Source organism: Carcharhinus amblyrhynchos, chromosome 1 (genome assembly GCF_965287045.1).
Source record: "Carcharhinus amblyrhynchos chromosome 1, sCarAmb.v2.hapA, whole genome shotgun sequence".
NCBI lineage: Eukaryota > Metazoa > Chordata > Chondrichthyes > Carcharhiniformes > Carcharhinidae > Carcharhinus > Carcharhinus amblyrhynchos.
Window position 1 is genome coordinate 129,215,357 of NC_137324.1, and position 6,499 is coordinate 129,221,855.

The window sequence follows — 6,499 nt, forward strand, 5'->3', positions numbered from 1 at the left end:
GGAAGAGGTTTCCATTAGTAGGACAGACGAGGGTCCAAGGCTCAGCCTCAGAGTAAAGGGTTGGCCTTTTATATCCAAGATGAGGAGGAATTTCTTCAGCCAGAGGGTGGTGAATCTATGGAATTCATTGCCACAGAAGGCTGTGGAGGCCAGCTCATTGAGTGCATTTAAGACAGAGATAGACAGGTCCTTGATTGGTAAGAGAACCAAAGGTTGCAGGGAAAAATCAGGAGAATGGGGTTGAAAAACTTATAAGCCATGACTGAATGACAGAACAGACTCAATGGACTGAATGGCCTAATTCTGCTCCTACATCCAATGATCTGATGGAAAACAGCTGAGGATGAAGTATCAGCAGTCAATGAGGAAAGGACTTGCCTTCAGGCAGAGCACCCAACCAAACCAAATGTTCCAGAATGCACCTGAGCCATTAATTGTATTTACTCAAAATTCATATTTCAAAAGCCACAACTCTAGGGGAAGAATGTTGAGATAACTTTTTGAAAGAGGCTAAGGCCTTCAAGTTTTAAAAGAAATAATGTATAGCAAATAACCTACTTTTAAAGCGTAAGTACTGTTGGAAGATGCAATGGCCAATTTGTACACGGCGTATTTGTACCACAATGAGATAATTGACCAATAGAAGTTCAAGGTTAGGTTTTCAATGTGAAATATTAAGCTGAGATTCTCCCTGCAGATGGTGCCTGACCTGCTGAATATTTCCATTATTTTGATATATTTTGAATGACTAACTAAGCTGTGATGTTGGTTGAGGGAGAAATATTGGCCAGGACAATGGGGGAGCTCCTCAACAGTTTGAATAATGCTGTAAGATATTTTAGATGCACGTGATGAAGGTGGGTGAGATCTCAGTTTGACATCTCATCTAAAGAAGTGCGTCTCTGCCAGTGTAGCACTCTCTCAGTGCTGCAGTAGAGCATCAGCCCAAATTATGGGCCAAACATTTGGTCCTGAGTTGGGTGTATAGAGTTTGGAAATTTCCCGACTCCACAAACTGATTTAGGAGAAACTTCCCCAAACAGCTGGATTTTCATTCACTGGGGGATGGGCAGTGTTTGGAATCAGGGCCGCTTGCCCCCGACACAGGGATGGCCGAATGCAGAGATGAGCTGTCTAAATGGTCCACCTTGCTGCTCTATGACTTTGTTCAAGTTAGAATATTAACAGTAAGGCCCGCAAGCCTCATCTGCCCCCAACCCCCACCACCCCCCCGTACACTCACCATGCCCCATTCATGCCAAATCACAGCACCTCACCCCCCCAATCCACACCTTACCTTCTATGCCAATCTAAGCACATCTACCCAACCCATCACCCCTCATTCCCTCTATGCCAAGCCATGACCCCCCCATTCATCCTCAAGTCCCTTTGTAGCCGCTCTGTCAACCCATCATGCCAACCCATGTGGCCTACCCACAACTCTCTGTCATGATATCCTCAATGTCACCTCAACCAGGGTCCAATATGGGCAGACCTCAGGAGTCAGGTTGAGATGAAATAAAGTCTTAAATGTCTATTACAGGCTTCACTATAAAACACACGCTCATTGATAAAAACCCAATCAACACATTTAAATCCCTTCAAGCATTTAATCTCTTAGAAAAACAAACATTAGCCCACATCAAAGACAATTATTCCCTTTATAATCATTGGGAATTGTCAATCAAGCTGTGAATTTAAGGACCCTCCCCCCCTCATCGCCCCAACCCCACCTCATGGTAATGACAGGTTGTAGAAGCGATCAAGCACTACCAATGCTATAACGATAGACCTCAGGTTTATCACTAAACATTGTTGAAATTACAAGAACCCATTCTTTTCCACTGCAGTCTATTTTACTTCAAAATTTAAAGAGCAGGGGATTTAAAAGACTTCACAGTTGCACAGACCTTATCTACTTTGTACACACATTCATGTCTACTGTTGTCTTTCCCAAGGGGTACATGACCTCATCAAAGAACTACAGCAGATTTAGATATTCTTTTCTAACTCATACACCCTATAACTTGTGTTTCAGGAACCTAGCAGATGAAAATTGCTTCTCTGTGAAGGCAGCTGTAGTTTTAAATGTGTTGCTGCTTCTGTGAACTACACTTATGTGAAATACACCCAGTCCCCCAGCAGTACCCCACTCCCCCAACCTGGCAAAAATATTGTGTGCCAAATATGCCGATTCATGCATGAACACAATTTTGGCTAAGGCATGGGGCCCGCCGGTCTCTGCAAACATTTAGGACAATATGCTGAAGGACTAAGGTTTGAACCTTTGAATCTTGTGGTACAGAATGCAAGCCTGACACCCTTAAAAGATCAATGAAGAAATTAAAAGATGCAAGATGATTCAATGGATAAATCTAATCTAACTTTTGTGAAAAATGTAACTTTTCAAATATTTCTTTTTGTTTAATCTGGGCATTAGAAATTCTGATTACTAAGATGTAAAGATTCTTTTGGATTTTAAGTTATTTTTACTAAAATGATAATATTGCACCACCTAGTGGCTAGTTGATGCACATGATGTGGAGATGCCGGTGTTGGACTGGGGTAAACACAGTAAGAAGTCTCACAACACCAAGTTAAGGTCCAACAGGTTTATTTGGTAGCAAACACCACTAGCTTTCGGAGCACTGCTCTTTCGTTAGGTAAGTGGGAGCTATGTTCACCAACAGGGCATATAAAGACACAAACTCAATTTAGAGAATAATGGTTGGAATGCGAATCTTTACAGCTAATCAAGTCTTAAAGGTACAGACAACGTGAGTGGAGAGAGCATTCAGCACAGGTTAAAGAGATGTGTGTTGTCCCCAGACAGGACAGTAAGTGAGATTTTGGAAGTCCAGGCAAGTTGATTGACATATTTGACTCGCACTATTTTTGCCAGGTTGTGGGAGTGGGGTACAGCTGGGGGACTGGGTGTATTTCACACATGTGTAGTTCACAGAAACAGCAACACATTTAAAATTATAGCTGCCTTCACAGAGAAGCAGTTTTCATCAGCCAGGTTTCTGAAACACAACTTATACAGTGTATGAGTTTGAAAAAAAATCTAAATCTGCTGTAGTCCTTTGATGATGTCATGTACCTTTTGGGAAAGACAACAGTAGACATGAATGTGCATACAAAGTAGATAAGGTCTGTGCAACTGTGAAGTCACACAGATAGTGTGACATGAACCCAAGATCCCGGTTGAGGCTGTCCTCATGTGTGCGGAACTTGGCTATCAGTCTCTGCTCAGCAACTCTGCGCTGTCGTGTGTTGTGAAAGCTGCCTTGGAGAATGCTTACCCGAAGGTCAGAGACCGAATGCCCCTGACCATTGAAGTGTTCCCCAACAGGAAGAGAACACTCTTGCCTGGTGGTTGTCGAGCGATGTTCATTCATCTATTGTCGTAACGTTTGCATGGTTTCCCCGATGCACCCATGCCTCGGGACACCCTTTCCTGCAGTGCATCAGGTAGACAATGTTGGCTGAGTTGCAAGAGTATTTACCGTGTACCTGGTGGATGGTATTCTCACGTGAGATGATGGTATCCATGTCAATGGTCCGGCGCGTCTTGCAGAGGTTGCTGTGGCAGGGTTGTGTGGTGTTGTGGTCAACGTTCTCCTGAAGGCTGGGTGGTTTGCTTCGGGCAATGGTCTGTTTGAGGCTGTGCGGTTGCTTGAAGGCAAGAAGTGGGGGTGTGAGGATGGCCCTGGCGAGATGTTCGTCTTCATCAATGATATGTTGAAGGCTCTGGAGGAGATATGGTAGCTTCTCCGCTCCAGGGAAGTACTGGACGACGAAGGGTACTCTGTCCACTGTGTCCCATGTTTGTTTTCTGAGGAAGTTGATGCGGTTTTTGGCTGTGGCGCATCGGAACTATCGATCTATGAGTTGAGTGCCATATCCTGTACTTATGAGGGCATCTTTCAGCGTCTGGAGGTGTCTGTCACGATCCTCCTCATCTGAGCAGATCCTGTGTATACGCAGGGCTTGTCCGTAGGGGATGGCTTCTTTAACATGTTTAGGGTGGAAGCTGGAGAAGTGGAGCATTGTGGTCTTGCAGTACAGTGAGCTGCTGAGATGACCATCCTTAATGGAGTTAGTTGATGCACATACAGCAAGATGAGTTTACAGAAGTAAAAATGCTCTCAAGTCTCCAACGCTCTCTCCTTTGAGAGCTCTTCATTATCGTTGCAGCCCACAGGCGGCCTACACTGTTCCCACTGGGACTTTCCAAATCATTCTCCTGTCGGAATTCTCAGACCGCCAACTTACAACGTTGAAACTCCAAACACTTGTGACAAAAGAATGGAATTGTCAGACAAAAACCTATCTCATCTAATACAGTGATGATATTCCATATATTAACAAAGAACTACATCATTAAACCTTGGCCTTTATTTCACGAAAATAATTACTTAAAGATCCCCCTATGCAATGCATCTTTGCGTGGTCAAGTAGGTGGCGCAGTGGTTATCACTGGTGCTTTACAGCGCCAGAAACTCAGGACTGATTCCCAGCTTGGGTCACAGTCTGTGTGGATTCTGCATGTTCTCCCCATGTCTGCATGGGTTTCCTCCCACAGTTGAAAGACATGCTGGTTAGGTGCATTGGCTATGCTAAATTCTCCCTCAGTGTATCTGAACAGGCGCCAGAGTGTGGCAACGAGGGGATTTTCACAGTAACTTCATTGCAGTGTTAATGTCAGCCTACTTGTGACACTAATAAACTTTAAAATTTTATTTGATGAAGGAAGATGTAATAGAGCTACTCTCACTGCTGCAACGCTTAACCTGACAATATTACTGGAAATTATCAGCAGTCTGTTCAGCTCATATGCATTTTGATTTGATTTGATTTATTATTGTCATATGTATTTGTATACAGTAAAAGGTATCGTTTCTTGTGTGCTGTTCATAGCCTATCGTTCATTGAGAAAGAAAGGAAAGAGTGCAGAAGGTAGCGTTACAATTATAGCTAGGATGGTCAGAAAGATCAACTTAATATAAGTTAGGTCCATTCAAAAGTCTGATGGCAGCAGGGAAGAAACTGTTCTCCTGTTGGTTGGTATGTGACCTCAGACTTTTCTATCTTTTTCCTAATGGAAGAAGGTGGAAGACAGTGCGTGCGTGCTAGGGTATACAGAGTTAAAGGGCTGTCACCTTGGTGTCACTTACCACTCACCCTTCCAAAGAACAACACAGCACAGGAAACAGGCCCTTTGGCCCTATAAGCCCATTTTAACATTCAGTGAGTTTCTTAGTAGATTGAAGTTTTTGTGTATTGTTGTGGTATCGTCCAAATGATGCCCATGTTGCTGACCTCTGCAGTCACCTTCATCTATGCCTTCTTAGTCTGCACGATAGAAGGGTACATCACTCCTCTCAGAGACAGGATGGGATTTTCTGGCCACGCCCATCCCAAAACCAGAAAATCCCACCGAGGTCAACGGACTTTTACATAGTCCGCACCCGCCCCTGCCCACTACAATTCCCATGGTGGGCAGGATGGGAACTTTCACCCCAGTGTCTGTCGAAACCTCAGCCTGATATGGTAAGAGTATGGGGTCGATTTTGATTCTGCTGCATTATTCCTCCTGACAACAGTATACCCAGTTGTGGCAACTATTGACCTTTCAAAAACACCCAAATGACATCCTGTTTTTTTGGCCATTCTCGCATTGTTACTTTGTGCTAAATTATCCTTCTGCTAATTAGTTTTAAAAATCAAGTCACATCATTGACAAATCTAGCCCCTTGTCTTTGACTTCTGATCCTCTCTGTTTTGGCTTTTCTCCATGTTATATGAGGTTTCCACCAATGCTAATTATCATCTTCGTACTGACCATCATTCATTTTGGATTTGGTGGGTGGTTTCACAATCTGATGCCCAAGATTCCTGCTATGAGTCTCCCCCTTTATTCAGGTTGGAGACCAGCAATGATACATACTCGCTTGCCTGAACCAGTGACTGTGTTCTCTACTTAGAATACTTATATTGCTCTTTAATCAATCTAAACTATAAACCATTTAATTGCACTTTTACAAGTTGTGACTTCCTAAAAATACCAGAGGCCAAAGCGTAACCAGTTTGGTTTCAGTTACTCATTTGTGGGTAGTTGTACAGACATGGAAAGAATGCTGATCCACTGTGTCACTTGACTAGTCATAACATTCCTTTGGTCCAGTGCCTCGTCACAAGATCACAACAGTTATATTCACCTTCTCATCCCAATATTAGACTATAATTCTGAATTGTAAAGGACTGGATTTTTGCGGCGCTATCAGGAAAGTCAATTCTGGAAGCTTCCTGACCCCTTTAAGGGGGGTCCTTGCCCACTGTATATTTTCATATTGATGAGGAATAGTTGGGGTCCAGCAGGCCCAAGGCAGTAGTGGTGACAGCCTGACAAACTGGAATGCCCCAGCTCCATTTACTGGGACATCAGCACTGAAAGCTTCACCCTGTCCCACATGGTCCCTTGTTCTCCAAGGCC